Raw genomic sequence first — 18288 nt, forward strand, 5'->3', positions numbered from 1 at the left:
GAGAAATTTGGAAAATGAAAATTAATAATGCTTACCTAGGAAGATAGATGTATGCTTGTCTACTTATCTGAGAATATTTTGGGGTAATAATTTATTGTTGTATGGGGTAACGATTTGTGTAAGCAGCTTCACTGCACGGAATTAAACGAGGGGTGAGATTTGTTCATATTTGTAGTTAGTTTTCAGTCTAAGGGAGTTGTTGTTGTTGTGGTCTTCAGTCCTGAGACTGGTTTGATGCAGCTCGCCATGCTACTCTATCCTGCGCAAGCTTCATCATCTCCCAGTACCTACTGCAACCTACATCCTTCTGAATCTGCTTGGTGTATTCATCACTTGGTCTCCCTTCTACGATTTTTACCCTCCACGTTGCCCTCCAATACTAAATTGGTGAGCCCTTGATGCCTCAGAACATGTCCTACCAACCGATCCCTTCTTCTAGTCAAGTTGTGCCACAAACTTCTCCCCAATCCTATTCAACACCTCCTCATTAATTATGTGATCTACCCATCTAATCTTCAGCATTCTTCCGTAGCACCACTTTTCGAAAGGTTCTATTCTCATCTTGTCTAAACTATTTATCGTCCATGTTTCACTTCCATACATGGCTACAATCCACACAAATACTTTCAGAAACGACTTCCTGGCACTTAAATCTATACTCGATGTTAACAAATTTCGCTTTCCTTCCCATTGGCAGTCTACATTTTATATCGTCTCTACTTCGACCATCATCAGTTATTTTGCTCCCCAAATAGCAAAACTCCTTTACTACTTTAAGTGTCTCATTTCCTAATCTAATACCCTCAACATCACCGGACTTAATTCGACTACATTCCATTATCCCCGTTTTTCTTTTGTTGATGTTCATCTTATATCCTCCCTTCAAGACACTATCCATTCCGTTCAACTGCTCTTCTAAGTCCTTTGCTGTCTCTGACAGAATTACAATGTCATCGGCGAACCTCAAAGTTTTTATTTCTTCTCCATGGATTTTAATACCTACTCCGAATTTTTATTTTGTTTCCTTCACTGCTTGCTCAATATACAGATTGAATAACATCGGGGAGAGGCTACAACCCTGTATCACTCCCTTCCCAACCACTGCTTCCCTTTCATGCCCCTCAACTCTTATAACCGCCATTTGGTTTCTATACAAATTGTAAATAGCCTTTCGCTCCCTGAACTTTACCCCGCCAACTTCAGAATTTGAAAGAGAGTATTCCAGTCAACATTGTCAAAAGCTTTCTCTAAGTCTACAAATGCTAGAAACGTAGGTTTGCCTTTCCTTAATCTAGCTTCTAAGATAAGCCGTAGGGTCAGTGTGCCTCACGTGTTCCAATATTTAAATTAAAAGAAAATATTAATTTGCTGATGAAGTTGATTGGGAATCTGTCACGAGATGCATGTCTCTAGTGGGATTTGAATAATGTGTCAGAATCATTGAATAATTCACGAGCATCTTGCAAACGCTGTGAATCAATTGTTTACTGTCTAGTTTAGATCTGTTTGTATCGATTCCACTGGAGCAAGCGTTCAGTGCAGATCCTAGGTGGTTTCGGAGAGTGTTTGTTTTCTGGTATCTACACCCGATTCGAATTTCAACAGATTTGTTCCCGAAAAGCGTTGGCGATGGAATGCAGAGCCATACAGAATATCGGCGGGGTACTCGGCTCCCAATCTGTGGAGCACCGGTGGAGGCTTCGTTGTGACAAAAAGGTTTCTGTGAAAGTGAGCGCAGTGGCGCTAATATTTCTTCGGCATTTCGATGGACAGTCAATTTTGATAAATGTATAGTTATATTTGGCATATAATCAATATTCCGCAATTAATAATTTATGTTAGATTTAAGTTTATTTAAGTTTAAAGGATGCTGCATCAATACCACTACAAATAATTACACTATTGATCTGGCGCTTATGATATTTATGTTATTCTATTGAGAATTTGTATCTTATAAATATGGGTGCTACTTCATAACATATATGGCACGCCAACATGTTATGAAGTGGAGGTGTGTGAGTTAACGAGCTTTCCGCTCTCTTTTAAGTATTTGGCCGAAAGAGTCAGCCTTCAGGCATTGTGAAACGAACCCTGTCGTTCAGGACGGCGTGCCACAAAGGGCGCAGATTCACCACGAGATGGGGAAACTCACAGGCGTCTATTGAGGCCTAAGCGCTGCAGTGTGCGAGTGAGACAGACGAGAACCTACGTCATAGGGGAAACCCCGTAGAAACCGTTTGTTGCCCAGGAGACGTAGCAGTGTTAAATATGGCGGACCTAAGATCGGTCATAAAGGGAAACATTTATGAAAACTATTTAATTCTATAGTAGTGCAGGGAATGAAGCCACAGTAATTTTAATCTACCATCCTCCACAAAATTTCATGGTGATCATAATAAAACTTGAATATTGATCATATCTATAATAGTTTAGCATTTACTGATAAAGTGAAATAAACAAGATTTGTAACAAAGACCTGAAGGTTAAAACCTGAACGGTTTGGTCAATCTCAACGACCGATATTTCATATAGAAGCGCATCACTAAAATGACAAACGTTGTAAATATCAACTCTGTAACTTTATTTGTTTAAAAGATGTAGTAAATTTAAATTATCAGTATTTACAGTTATGCATCAGATCATCATTTCCTCCATACAAAACACATTGAACGATGACAGCATGACACCTTATTGAATCATTAGGTAATAGAATAATTGTTGTAAAGTTTAGTGCATAATAGTCATTTCTGTTCTTTATTTATTTATCAGAAACCACATTGGTGCAAGGCTACTGGCCGTAACATTCAAAGTTAAGAAGGAAACTGTATTGGTTTTATGTAAAAGAATTTAACGTGTATTATGTAATGGGCATTATTGATACTTTATTTAGAATGTGAAAGTGGTCAAGCTTTGATTATTTAAATATGTTAAAATGTAAAATAATGCAGAATAAGCTGTAGCCAATCGGATGGACTGCTTCAGGAAAGGGAACTGCCCTAGTCAGTTGAGCGACTATCTATATCAAAGAGAAACAACCTGATCAGTGGTGAACAGCTTAAGAACGTCAAACCGTATAAGTCTGTATTGGTATTATGAAGAAGCGATATGAAATGAGATGATAATTATCAGGAAAGGCAAATGGAGGAAATGTTCTGGGAAAATGTAATGCATCTGTAAAGAAAATAGCATGCAAAACGATAGTGCGGCCAATTCCTTTGTTCCATTGTTTGGTATCCTTATCTAGTAGGCGTGAAATCAGACATGGAATAATTCAGAGACGCGCTGTTAGCATCATAACAGGTACGTTTAGCCGATACGCAAGTGCAACAGAAATACTCAGGGAATTTAGATAACCGTTAATAAAAGAAGACCGTGTGGCCACTAATCCGGCGTCATTGCGCATGTATCGAAGGCAGAATCAGAATAAAATAAGAGAGATTCGGGGACATAAAAGGCATACACACCGTCATTTTCACCTCGCTCAATACGCGAAAGGAATAGAAAACGAAGTCGATCATATTGATACGATTTACTCTCCGTCATGCATTGTACAGAAGCTTGCAGATTATATGTGCAGATGTTAACGATGCGAGAACACTGGACCGACACATCCGCAACGTGAGTAGCAGAGTGCAGCGCTGCGACGTTACTAGTCCGCCTGATTGAGCTTGATCTTTCCAGCATACTCCCAGTAACGTAGCTTTTTTGGCGGCTGTTAGAGCTGGTTCGCGTTGTGCACATCTGCTCTTTGTTTCAGCAGCTATTCATTACACTTGATTTTGCTAAATAAATGAAAAGGCGACGATGATGATTTGTTTGGGAAAACTACATCGGGGTCTTTAGCATCTATGGTAAAGTCTAATGAGACGAAGTATTAATAAGTTGTACCGAAATTAAAATACAATGTTTTCCTAAAATTCCCTACCTGAAAACACACACACAAACACACACGAATTGAGGGGAGAGTTCAAGCAAGATGATATTAAAATATTACGGTAGATATATAATGTTGGATGATCACTAAACAGTATTTGTATGAGTTCGTCACTCTGCATTCTGGGCAATTCACACAAAGTTTTGAAACGCGAACCTCACTAGTCTCGTCGTCAGTTATAATAAAGAAAAGGTTTCCATTTCAGTTGAAGCCTGTAATGGTGACAGAATATAAAGTACTCTCAGTTAAAAGCCGTGAACTGAAATGCATACAACTGAAATGAATACCACTCAAGCATCACTAACTGATGTGTCCTCTCGCCAGCAGATAAAGTGATGTGTGAATGGCCTACACGAAGACATGTCATTGCTACTTTATCCCTTCTCCATTCTAGGAAGGAGGATCTTACGCCAAAAGGTTTGTTTCACTGACTGCAGATTATTTTCCAACATTTCCATCAGTGTGTTCCCGACAAATATGCTTGGCTATTATGTCAGCTTCTTCACTTCCCTTGTCTCCGACGAGCTCTGGTATCCAATAGAATATTATCTCTCTTGCTTGATCACGTAAATGGATACAGGTGTCTTGGACAGTATAAAGTATTTTATTTGATGGGTATATATGTGAAATCGCTTGGAAAAAAACAGATTCGTCCGAGGACATTGACCTTAATACCGTACAGATACATAGGGCAAGGAGACAAGCTGACGTTACCTCGTCCTAACAGCTTCGCGTTACACATTTGAGAAAAGTTATCGTTAATTTAAAAAAATCAGATGCCATTATCGTGCACTTATTTTAAATAGACACCGTGAAGTTTACAGCAGCGCACTTTCGATATTCTTAAAAATAAATAGCCAACATGGAGTTGTCACATGGATTGTATCTAACCGCCAAAAGTGTAAATTTTCCCGTCACCTGTTTGGCAAAAGTTGAAGTTTTACTGTACTGTCTTAAAGCCACAATTAAAACCAATGGCTGGGAATCACCTCTGACATCTTCTGTATCAAAAATGAGTTATTATTTGTACTTATAAATAAAGTTACGACTGTTTGGTGCCCCTTCTCCGGGTCATTTAAGATCTACCCGTCTGCGAGCAAAGTATCTTCTCGCGTAGAAAGTCACTCCTCATATAACCGATCTGCAGTAAGCACCATACGGCACAAATAAGCTGCTCAAGCTCTGTCTGGCAGTGGGAACAGCCTCCCGATACCGTATAATATTTCTATAAGCTAGTGCTTGACATGATATTATATTGTCTGAATTACCGTAATACATTTTTAAAAACTCTAATAAAATAAAATAAATAAAGGGCTCAATTATGATAAGCTACATCACAGGGTGGACTTCAGATACACAAGCAAGGCTGGTGGCTTTGTTTCAATAACGAGATTATTCAAAGGACAGTAAGAAAAATGCCTGTATTAACAATTGTAGTCGGGAAAACACACACTTTAGACTACCGAGATTAGAGTAGTTAAAGTTTTATCAAGGACGGAGGCTTCAGTTTAGTAAATCATGTGATCCAGCGCTCAATTTGGTTAAATCTTGTCGGAAAACTGAGAAATGCTCTCATCACTCTTACAGAAGCACCTATTCAGGCGGTTTTTCGTGAAGAATATTGGCTTCTGACAGTTACTTTACCTATAAGCTGTTTGGTACAGCACTGTAGTTGGTCTTTTATCTCTGTGATATAGTTTTATTCTTTGACGGCGTCGGGACAATCGCTAGAAAGCCGCGCAGCGCCTCCCATTCTCAGTTTGCTCGGAATTCACTCTGCGGGTAACGAAATCTCCAGTCGATGCCGAATGAAGACAACTAGGAAATTTGTCGAAGTATCGTGTAAGGAAAATAACAACACTAACTCGGCTACAAATCCATAAACTTTGAAATCATTACAAAAAATCTGAACAATGTCTGCCTTCTCTTACCTCGGAGCGGCAGCTGCTGTAGTATTTTCAGTTGCTAACGGCTGCTTGGCCAGCTGAAAGGAAATAAGATTACAGTAATTAATAGAAGTTTCGCAACATACAGGTCAGATACAAGGGATTTTTTTATTTGCTAGTTAGCGTCGAGTACAAACAATAAACATACCTGAAAAAATAGTACATGTGGTTTTCATTTGGTTAGCAAAAATCTGTCCTTTCGGCTACAGGCCCGAAGAAGGTGGAGCTCAACGGCTTTCCGTTGTAAACAACGCCTGTCTACATATATCATTGTCTGAGACTACTTACTGAAGTGGCAGAACACTCAAAGTTCAAGCAATTACATTAAGGCGGAAGTAGAAAATTGTGTATGTGTTTCTGTACACGCTGTAATTAGTTCTAAAGTGTCTCCTTTGTCAAGAGGTGAACGTTATACGCAACTTGGAAACGAAAATCAACAGACTAATCTTTTATTCACTTCAGCTTAACCTACATGATGTAAAGATTCAATCTGCATTGAGAAGGCAGCAAGGGAAAGCACTTTGAAACCTGGAAAGGAATTAAAGGTTCGAGGTGAAGAAATAAAAAGTTCAAGTTTGTTTATAGCGTCGTAATTCTTTCACAGACAGCAAGGGGCTATGAACGTCAGTTGAACAGATTGGATAGAGTATTGAAAAATAGGTTAGAAGATGAACACAATATTAAAACAAGCATAATGGAGAGTAGTCGAGTTCAATAAGGTGAAACTGAGGGAATCTGACTGCGAAATAAGACGCTGAACGTAGTAGACGAGATATGCTATTCGAGCAGAAAAACAGTTGATTATGATCGCAGTAGGGACGATATAAAATGCAGACTGGCAACAGCAAGAAAATCCTTTCTCAAAAAGAAAAATATGTTAACATCGAATATGACCCGAAGTGTATCCTTACAGGGAAGTGAAACGTAGACGATATACAGTTTAGATAAGAAGAGAACAAAAGCTTCTTTTGGGACGGGCAGATCGAGCACTATCCTGAGTTGTGGAGAAAATATCGTTATGGAATAACTTTACAACTGGGGACAGTTTGTTAGGGCATCACGGAACATTTAATGAGGGAAAGGCAAAGAAGCCCAGTGGGTGGATGGGGTGGGGGTGGGGGGGGGGGGAGGGGGGGTATAAACTGTACAGAGAGACTTAGGTCTGAACACAGTTTACGGGTTCAACTAGATGCAGGGCGCAGTACTCATGCAGAAAGTTTCACCTCTGCTGCCATTCTATAAATCCGAAATTCCTTAGTGCTAACAGAAGTCCTTCTGGTTCTCCAAGCATTTCGTTTATTTGTCCATATTCTTCTCTGCCTTCTTCAATTTTCTCTTATTTGTAAGGCTACTAAAGTCAACACGTATAGCTAAACGCTCCACAACAGCGTAGCAATATACCTCAGCCATAATCTCTTCATTGCGGCAGCTGGCTTGACCAGCCGTAAGCTGTGCGCTCAAGCTCTGACTCCATAGCCGACAGCTGGATGATACAGGTAATGGATGTCTTTTCGGACGTTGTCTCCAAAGTTATCTCCACCTGTTGTCGCACCTGGTCACTGACGTTGCCGTCCGCCCCGATAGCTGCGTGGTCAGCGTGACAGATTACCATCCTACGGGTCCGGGTTCGATTCCCGGCTGGGTCGGGGATTTTCTCCGATCAGGGACTGGGTGTTGTGTTGTCTTCATCATCATTTCATCCCCTTCCGGCGCGCAGGTCGCCTAATGTGGCGTCGAATGTAATAAGACCTGCACCAAGGCGGCCGGACCTGCCCCGTAAGGGGCCACCCGGCCAATGACGCCAAACGCTCATTCCATTTTTTACTGACGTTGCCACAAAAAAGCAGACCGAAACAGACGCCGATTTCCCCCCCCCCGTACCGTACCGTTCCAAGCAGAACCTATGGGGGGTACAGATTTGGTGACTCTCCTCACCTGGGGAGTTTGTGGACATCTTGGAGACCGTGTTGCATAACGTGAAGGGTGCGTACACAGGTAACTGCTTCCTGAAGAGCACATATTCCTGTCGTTGTATGAACAGACCGGGTTACGCGATATTCATAAGTAGGCACCAATGTCACTCACTAAAGCTGAATTTTATGTCAGCAGTGTAATCGGTCCCCAATTTCCAACACGTCACAGTCAATCAAAAGTCTACATGGAGAAGTTTTACCAGTATGTTATCGACAAACTCCAACTACCGCATCAGAGTGATGGCATGTTTCTAGCAAGATCGTACAAGACTATATCGTGGCCGCTCAATCCGTGAGTCCTTCGCCACTACATTTCCTGGTCGCTGGATAGGTGTGCCGGACAACACGCTGGCATCATCAGACTCATCTTTGGCTGAACGCATTATGACTTCTGGTTCTGCCGTAAGTTTCGTGATACAAAGACTTCAGTGTCATCTACTCCTAATGAGGTATGGTTTTCGGCTTTCACCGCCACGTTTCGTGAGTAGAACAGGACGACGGAAGGTTTGAGGCCGCTGCGTAAAGTAAATGCATGTATTATATGGAGCCAATCATACGTTTTTGACAAGTAGGTATCAGTATATTAAAAACTCGAATTATTTTTCTTTTAAAGAAACAACAGTATTGAAACAACATGGAAAAAGTTATCTTATAGATATCTCCGTTTTCCCAGACTATATTGGATTAGCATTCAAATCATGTGTCCATTTCCTAACAACCACAGTATGAATATACACATAATGCAGAGAAGGTCGGACGTGTAGTACCAAGTGAGGTAGCGCAGTGATTACAAACACACAGGGCACATATTCGGGAGGACGGCGGCAATGCTTTTAATTTTCCGTGGTTTCCGACGGCGGCAGTGCTTTTGGTTTACCGTAGTTTCCCTAAATCGATTACGGAAAATAATGGGATCGTTTCTCTGAAAAAGGAATGGCGGTTTCCTTCTACAGTCCACGCATGTAATCTATCTCTAACGACCTCGTCACCAAAGATACGTTAAGCCATAATCTTTCTTCCCTTCTTCCTTCCTTCGGACGTGTAGTCTGACCCGCCAGACTCGTTTGTACTGCGGGTTGCAGTCGCACTACACACAGGCGCTCCCAAAATCAGCTCCCCACGAAAGCGCGTAAGCTTGCTCAATATTTCCTCGTTAGAGAGCTACGCGGTTGGGATGACAAGAGCAGTACAAGGACGCCGGCACGGAAATACGTTCTTACGAAAGATCGTACAGAGACTGTTACGAAATTAACCGCTAGCTTATTCTTCTCCCCGTTTGTACCGTAAATGTCTTTATTTGCAAAGAAAAAAGAAATAACAGACATATCTGAATATCGATAAACAGGCACTTGATTTCTTGAACATAAAGCCTATTACTGTAAAAGCATTTCTATGTAAATAAAAGTATGCCAGATCTGATACTTTAGTTAGTTTTTTTAATATATGCATTAATTTTCGTATGAAAATGGCTAAAACTTCCATTTTTCAAATCGCGTGATTTTTCACAACGCAACATTCCTTCCTCGATTTTGAAAGATTTAATCGCTAAAAATATCTGATGTTTTTACATGTGACTGCTTATCATCTTAGCTTCATAACATCTCCGTACCACATTATTGTAAAATCTCACTATTAGTCAACATCGAGCACCTGATTACAAATGATGTGCTGAAAAACTGTGATTCCGGTTTATAATTGTTTGTCACGGACACTATGAAATCTCGCTATTACTCAAGCACGCGCATTTGATTTAAAAATGTTTTATAGAAAACTGTGTCTGCGTGTAACATACCCTTCACTACGTTTTAGAGCATATATTACAGCGTACGAAAGGTGACTGAAGTTAGAAAAGGTTAACAATCTTGGAAGGATACTGATATCGATCCCTGCTCATAAATATAGAGATGTGATGCAATAGTGTTAGTAGCGCGCGTTATGGCAGGTCTGTGCTCATAATAATTCTCTGAGGCTCAAAGTCAGGTGCAAATCTTCCAACAACAGTAATTTGGATTATTGTTTTGTTCTTAATTCACAGTAAAATTACTTTTTTTAATTTAATAAGCCTTATTGTTTCATTCCCTACGCTCCTTAAATCTAATCCTACACACGTTCGTAGACCAGTGGTATAACATTTTATTAGGACTCACCTAACAACATATGCGTCACTCTCTGTGTTGGTCTCAGTATCGATGTGCAACGGAATGCCATCACATCCCGACGGGCTCCGAGCCTATAGTCAGAGTCTGATGAGATTATTCTAGAAAATGTAATTACTTTCAGTCTGTCATTCGCTCTCTTATTATCTCAAAGTGATCAGTTTCGGGTAGTGCAACCTCTGATCTGAAGATGGGTTAAACTGCGTAAAACGGGCCACTTTGAGATAGTAATACTGCGATCGACAAACTGAAAATAAGTGTATTTCATAGAAATAAGGATCGCGGATCACTCTCAACTGACATGTCTAGTGTTGGTAAGTTATGACTCTTGATCAAATGTACACTTCTGAAACAATAATACGGTATGAAACAATTTGTGCAGGGATAGTTGACGTCTTCCTTTTCGCTCGGTGGACTATTACCGATTTTTTCTGTTTGCTGTACATTGTCCGCGAATAAGGCGATACACACAAACACAGAGTTGTTCATCTAGTAAGAGCACCAGTAACATCCTTCCCCTCTCTCATCACAAACACTTTAAAGACTAAATCCCATGAATAAAACAGTTTCAAATGTTTGATTTCTTTACAAATGAGTTAATGCGTTAAATATTTGACACTAACCATATAAGCGACAAAAAGTTTAAAGAAGGTGCTCTCAAACTCAAATATTCGATGAATGTAGTCTGGGTAATTTGCGCGCCACGAATCACTGACATATTTTCTAACTGTAATGCTTGTCTTACTGTGTTAAATCTTTAACATCAGATTATATCTTTTAATGAGCAAATTATGACAGCATTTGAAATTTTCCATTTGAGTCAATAATTATATGAAATAACAAGTTTCCTGTGGTGGCCGTTTTGCAGCAGCTATATATAAATTGCAGTAATATAAAAGAAAAACGCATTTGCATGCTTCACATTAAGCTATTTATTAGACTTGAGCATCCAGACACGTTTCGCCTAATTTACAAGCCATCTCCATGGGGTGTCCTGAAATATTACACGATTTCTTCGCTTGCAGATATGGGTTATAGTTCGCACATATTCGTTATAGATTGAAAAAAGTTCACTAAAATTCTTTTAATAAATTCAGCATTCTCTGATGTAGCAAATTGCTTGAAAGCTTGCAGTTTTCCACGCGGTACTTTTGTTTTCGAAACATAGCACTATAAGTGCCATTTTCTGTGCCTGGACTGTGATTCGTTTCTGTAAGTGTTGCCAAGTTTCTCAGTTTTTGCTTTCAACTGTTTTTGTTTGTATGTGGTGTTCTACGTTTTGTGTGTGTGTGTGTGTGTGTGTGTGTGTGTGTGTGTGTGTGTACCCTTTTTGTTTTTATCTATTTTCTTTTCTATTTTTATTCTTTTTTATTAATTTTTGATTATTATTATTATTATTATTATTATTGTTATTCCCATGTTTCATTTATACACTTAAGAGAGGAATGCGATTTGTCATCATCTATTGAGATTTTTGTGTGTTACATGATCAATCATGTGTAAACAGTGAATGGTTAGCCGTATTCAGTTGGTCACTTAGTAGCAACTTCTGCTCGGTCTTTTTCTGTAAAGATGATGATTTCCTTGTACGGTTAGGAGCTGGCATTCATTGTTAATTCTATTTCCATGTCTTTCTCTCTTGTGGTAAGTCTCTCATTATTTTCTTAGTAATGAAAGATACTCTCTAACCTCATAAGAAAATAATCACATATGCAAAACAAAAGCTGAAAAGAAGCTGCTACTAAATGACCAAATGAATGTGTCTAACTCCGCACTGTTTACACTTGTTGATAACATAGTACACAGAAACCCCAATAGTTCAGGGGTGGCCAAGATTTCGGCTCACGGGCCATGCACTGGCACGAGTGCCATAACGCTCCGCTTTGCTGCACATTTCCCCCAACGCCAGGCCACGCTGTCTGAACGTGACGACAGAGGACGGGGGGAAAATGCGAAAAAAATGGTTCAAATGGCTCTAAGCATTATGCGACTTGACTTCTGAGGTCATCAGACCCTAGACTTAGAACTACTTACACCTAACGAACCTAAAGACAGCACACACGTCCATGCTGGAGGCAGGATTCGAGCCTGCGACCGTAGCAGCAGCGCGGTTGCAGACTGAAGCGCCTAGAACCGCTCTGCCACAACGGCCGGCGAAACTGCGAATGCGCCGCATTTAAATGGCAGTGCAGGAGTCCTGCATATGATTTGGTTTTATATTTCACATTTCTCAACAACACAGATCACAAACAAGACAAATATTCAGTATTATTTGATTATTATTGCCGCGCTGAAGATCTAATTTTTACCTAGTAGAAACTGTCGGCATACAGACAGACACAGACAATTTCACAGATTTTCATATTCGAGTTGCCGGGCAATCGAGACTTATCTGGTTTCATAACCGAGAAAAGGTCTTTTACACACATATGTCGATCAAAATATTGTAGCACTTTTGCAGCCTCATGATGGATACTTTGAAACTCTACCTGAGGAAAGCAATGTAGACGTCGTGGAGAGTTTTAGAGGTGAAACATTTGTAATTGAAACAGGAATTATCTTGCAGGTGAAACAGCTACACATGCACATGCACAGGGGCACTTTCAACTGAAACGGCAATCGGTCTCGAAAACGGCTCGAAAATATTTGTAAGATTGACAGTGTCCTCAAAACCTTTATAAAACTATCGTTGTAATTCTTGCAAGACCACAATGATTTCTTCAAACCTCACGCTTTCTTTAACGCCAGTGAGCTGACGGAACCGTATTTTTCTTGTCAGAATATGTCCCTACTACAATGTGATTTTCTTTTTAAATGCATCCCCATCGAATCAGGAAGAAGTTATTTCTTACCTTGCAGTATATTATCACGGCCAGTGTGCAGTCAAGTCTACTTAAAATGTGAGGTCTGCAAACCATTGCGGATTTGTAATTTTCGTTCATACACTCCTTTTTCCTCGTAAATTCAACAATGACAAGCTTTGAATGGAAAAATCTTTTCAGGTTTGCCCTTTGACTTAACCAACGAACTTTGCAGTGATGTATGACGTCTCCATGCTCTTCGTTCGAGTTCATCGAAAACAGTGCAACTGGCAGTGGAATAATGCGTGCGACTTCAGAAATTTTACTGTTCATACCACCGATATCTTCACTTGCTGCACGCTTTCAAATTTAGCAGAAAGTACTTCTTGATGTACTGAACAATGAATCCCAACTGTCGATCGTTGTATTTCTTTGTTCTTTTCTTGTCAACTAAATCTTTAAATTGTGATTCTTGAGTTTCTCCCGGTGTATTTGATAATCAAAATATCCACTGGTGTACTGCCGGTCTACAGTGTCCAACGGGCACAATATTTCGGCGATCATACATGTCGCCATCATCAGGTGAATTGACGGACTGAGCTCCTGTGAACGTGCCGGTACGGAGATCCGTACGCTATGACTGCTCAGGGGGAACCGGCTTCGGTCGCGGCGGCGGCCGATTTAAATACCCTCCGCCCGCGGCGCTCTCCCTCCGCCATCCGCGCCCCGCGCCACGGTCGCGCGGTGGAACAGATTGCGACGGCGTCTGAGATGACGTGGGTGATGCGTGCAAATACAGATCAGTGTGCGTTGTCTTCCGATACACCCCATGACCTAGGGTGCCGTCAGCCCTTCTCTTGACCAAGACGTCAAGGAAAGGTAATTTACCTTCCGTTTCAGTCTCCATAGTGAATTTGATGTTGGGGTGTACGGGATTTAGATGTGTAAGGAAGTCAAGGAGTTTATCCATACCATGTGGCCAGATGACGAACGTGTCGTCCACGTAACGGAAAAAGCAAGTAGGTCTCCATTCGGATGACGACAGGGCTTCCTCCTCGAAGTTCTCCATGTACAAATTCGCTACCACCGGTGAGAGTGGGCTACCCATGGCGACTCCCTCCGTTTGTTTGTAGTATTCTCCATTAAAAAGAAAATACGTGGGAGTCAAGACATGCCCAAAAAGTTCAGTGGTCTTCTCGTCAAACTTCTGACTAATCAATTCTAGTGACTCTCGCAGGGGTACCCTCGTAAACAGGGAAACGACGTCAAAACTCACCATGATATCTGACTCATCCAACCTGAAGCTATCAAGGCGTTTAACAAAATCCACATAATTACGGATGTGATGAGGCCATTTACCCACATAAGGACTTAATACTCCCGTCATGTATTTGGCCAACAAATATGTAGGTGCCCTGATGTTGCTGACAATGGGGCGTAATGGTACCCCCTCTTTGTGAACCTTCGGGAGTCCATATAGTCTACACGGTACCGGACCTTGGGACAACAATTTCTTAGCGTCACCCTCCGGTAAATCTGCGTCCTTGAGAAGCAACCTCGTCTTGTTCTCCACCTTGTTAGTAGGGTCAACGCTGATCTTCAGGTAGAAATCGTCATTTAGCAGGCTCTGCAACTTATCAGTGAAGTCCTTATGGGAGACAACAACTGTAGCATTGCCTTTGTCAGCCGGTAAAACAACAATTTCAGAGCGCTCCCTCAGCTCACGAATGGCCGCCCTCCCTTTACTGGTGACATTTGACTTCATCGGTTTGGATTTCGTCAACGCACGACAGGTTTCACGACGTATTTCCTCAGCTGATTCAGGCGGAAGTCGAGCTGCAACCTGTTCAACAGGTAAATGGGTACTCAGAGTGGCAGACTCAACGTGCTTTCCGCCCAAGCACTACAGCACAACCTGTGGAGATGGATGAAATCACGAGGAATGAGGTAGGCGCTGCGTTTATTCCATATACAGGCGCACTCTCGGGGAAAATCGCCCGCATTTTGAAGAAACACCGGGTCGGAACTGTGTTTTGTCCTCCGAATAAAACTCTTGCACTGGTGGGGAGCGCCAAAGATGACCTCGGTTTGAGGAAGGCCGGCGTGTACCAGATTCCGTGTCAATGTGGCGAGTCGTATATTGGTCAGCCGATACGTACCGTCGAGGATCGATGCCGTGAACACCAGAGGAACACTCGACTGATGTATCCGAGCAAGTCGGCGGTCGCTGAACATTTTGTCGGAAAATCACGCTATGGAGTATGAACGCACGAGGATTCTGGTACAGACGTCGAGATACTGGGACAGCGTTGTTAGAGAGGCCTTCGAAATTCGCACCAATGACGACCTCATAAACCGTGACTGTGGCTATAATCTTAGCAAGGCTTGGGAACCAGCGATTGGGTCAATCAAGAGTAAATCGAGCAAACGTATAGTTGTGACGACCACGGCGGACAGAGCCATTACATCGAAGTCATCTCAGACGCCGTCGCAATCTGTTCCACCGCGCGACCGTGGCGCGGGGCGCAGACGGCGGAGGGAGTGCGCCGCGGGCGGAGGGCATTTAAATCGGCCGCCGCCGCGACCCCCCAGTTCCCCCTGAGCAGCCATAGCGTACGGATCTCCGTACCGGCACGTTCACAGGAGCTCAGTTCGTCAGTTCACCTGATGATGGCGACATGTATGATCGCCGAAATATTGCGACCGTTGGACACTGTAGCCCGGCAGTACGCCCGTGGATATTTTGAAATCTTTAAACTCTTTCTGCATATTATTGCAATATCGTTTCCTAGCAAATTTGCAGTACCAGTCGCTTATGCAACTGCGTAATATGTATGTAAAGAATTTTCATCCCTCCCTTCTCCCATACGCATTCATTTTTAAAGGCTTGTGACGATATATCACTAGACGGCCTCTTTTTGTGCAAACATCCAGTAAATCTGTGAACGTCCTTCATACCACAAACAAATAGCGAAGGATAAATAGCGCTGACACCACGATTCTGCCGAACTGAAGAAAGTTAAGCCGACTGTAAAATGCCGCACCGCAACTCTAAATGAAATGTCGCACTGTACCGTGTACTTTCGGGAAAGAAGGAGTAACGGCAATAAGGGCGGATCCTTGGCCCGCTCGTGGCCCGCACACTCGGCCCGCATTAAATTTGACACGTCATGGCCGGGACTACAATAGACACTCACAAATCCCATTCCCCTCCTTAGGTCCTAAGGATATAATAAAAAATGAAAATAATAATAGTAATAATACAAATAAATAAATAAATAATAAAAATAGAAAATAAATAAATAAAAAATTCACTGAAGTTCCAAAGAAAATGGTTCACTTCCCTAATATCGTGCAGGGCCTCCGCGAGCACGCAGAAGTGCCGCAACACGACGTGGCTTGCCTTGACTAATGTCTGAACTAATTCTGGTGGGAACTGATACCATGAATCCTGCAGTGCTGTCCCTAAATCCGTAAAAGTACGAGGGGGTCGAGATCTCTTCTGAACAGCACGTTGCAAGGCATCCCAGATATGCTCAATAATGTTCATGTCTGGTAAGTTTGGTGGCCGGCATAAGTGATTAAAATCAGAAGAGTGCTCCTGGAGCCACTCTGTAGAAAATTCTGGACGTGTGGGGTGTCGCACTGTCTTGCTGGAATTGCCCAAACACATCGGAATGTACAATGGACATGAATGGATGCACGTGATCAGACAGGATGCTTACCTACGTGCCACTATCAGAGTCGTATCTAGACATATCAGTGGTCCCATATCACTCCCACCGCACACGCCCCAATCATTACAGAGCCTCCACCAGCTTGAACAGTCTCCTGCAGACATGCAGGGTCCATGGATTCATGAGGTTGTCTCCATACCCTTACACATCCATCCGCTCGATAAAATTGGAAATGAGACTCGTCCTACCCGGCAACATGTTTCCAGTCTTCAACAGTCCAGTGTCAGCGTTGATGGGCCCAAGCGAGGCATACACTTTGTGTTGTGCAGTCATCAAGGGTACACGAGTGGGCCTTCGGCTCCGAAAGCCCATGTCGATGATGTTTCGTTGAATGGTTGGCACGCTTACACTTGTTGATGGCTCAGCACTGAAATCTGCAGTAATTTGCGGAAGGGTTGCAATTCTGTCTTGTTGAAAGTCTCTTCAGTCGTTGTTGGTCCTGTACTCCCATGATCTTTTCCCGGCCGCTGCAATATCGGAGATTTGATGTTTTACCGGATTTATGATATTCAAGGTACCTCGAAGATGCTGTGTCCCATTGCTCCTGCCCCGACTATAACACCACGTTCAAACTCACTTAAATCTTTATGGCCTGCCATTGTAGCAGCAGTAACCGATCTAACAACTGCGCCAGACACTTGCTGTCTTATATAGGCGTTGCCGACCGCAGGGCCGTTTTCTGGCTGTTTACGTATCTCTGTATTTGAATGTGCATGCCTATACCAGTTTCTTTGGCGCTTCAGTGTAAAAAGAGTACACACGTACAAAACTTACATCAACACATACACAAACAAAAAACAGTTGAAAGCAAAAACTGAGAAACCTGGCATCACTTACAGAAACGATGTCAATCCAGACACAGAAAACGGCAATTACGTACTATGTTTGAAAACAAAATTACCACAAGGAAAACGGCAAGCTTCAACCACTTTGCCCCATGTGAGAAAGCGTTTTGGCCTACAAATAATGAATTAGAAGCTGATCAGTAAGGACTTTTACATTTTATTATACAAATTTTTAATTAACTGTTTTCAATGTGTAAGCAATATATGCAAACTCTAACCTCCGTCTGCAAACGAAGAAATCGTGTAATATTTCAGAATACCCCCTGAAGATGCCTTGTAAATAAGGCGAAACGTGTCTGGGAACACAAGTTAAATAATAAACTTAATACGCAGCATGCAAAATGCAATCTATTGGAAATTAAATGAAATATTGAAATTCACATTTTTGATGCCCCTGTAAGCCGTTATAGGCCACCTGTAACTGTGTCCTCGCACTTTGAACCGTGTTACGTCTTTAGTAATACAGATAATTACTGAGATGACACTTTAAAGTTGTCTGCTAAACGTAACAGCTCACTGTACGGTTCACTATTGTCTACAAGTGATTTTCTCTTCCTCGATACTGTCCTGTAGTGAGATGCTGCAGACAGAGAGATCAGACTTTCGTTGAAGTGTGAGTTCCCAAGTGTTAATGAATAAATAATGCATCTATAGTGTTACATGTTAATGAGCACATACACCCACAGCAGCCAATGAGAGAAACTGCCGTATTTCCTCCGCTAAAGGAATAAAGGGAAGAGTAGAGATTAGTGTCCTGTCGACGACGCTCTGACTGGAAATGCAGCGTAAACTCGAATTCGACCGGTTTGCAAAAGGAAATGGCGGAAAACATAAATCTGAATTGCGTGAATGGACCAGAATCCCACTCGATCCGAAAACGAGCTCAATTCCTTATG

The 18288-nt window shown here is 41.9% G+C and overlaps 1 protein-coding gene across 5 annotated transcripts in view; it reads right to left on the minus strand.

The window, feature by feature from the left end:
• LOC124619560 (RNA-binding protein fusilli) overlaps positions 1-18288 on the minus strand; it is a 775817-nt gene that overhangs the window by 642183 nt on the left and 115346 nt on the right. For all 5 annotated transcript variants that reach the window (XM_047146047.1, XM_047146046.1, XM_047146048.1 and 2 more), the window contains exon 3: positions 5866-5918. The gene's annotated coding sequence lies outside the window, so the exon portion shown is untranslated. The remainder of the gene's footprint in view (positions 1-5865; positions 5919-18288) is intronic.

The sequence above is a fragment of the Schistocerca americana genome, chromosome 6, assembly GCF_021461395.2.
Source record: "Schistocerca americana isolate TAMUIC-IGC-003095 chromosome 6, iqSchAmer2.1, whole genome shotgun sequence".
Classification (NCBI taxonomy): Eukaryota; Metazoa; Arthropoda; class Insecta; order Orthoptera; family Acrididae; genus Schistocerca; species Schistocerca americana.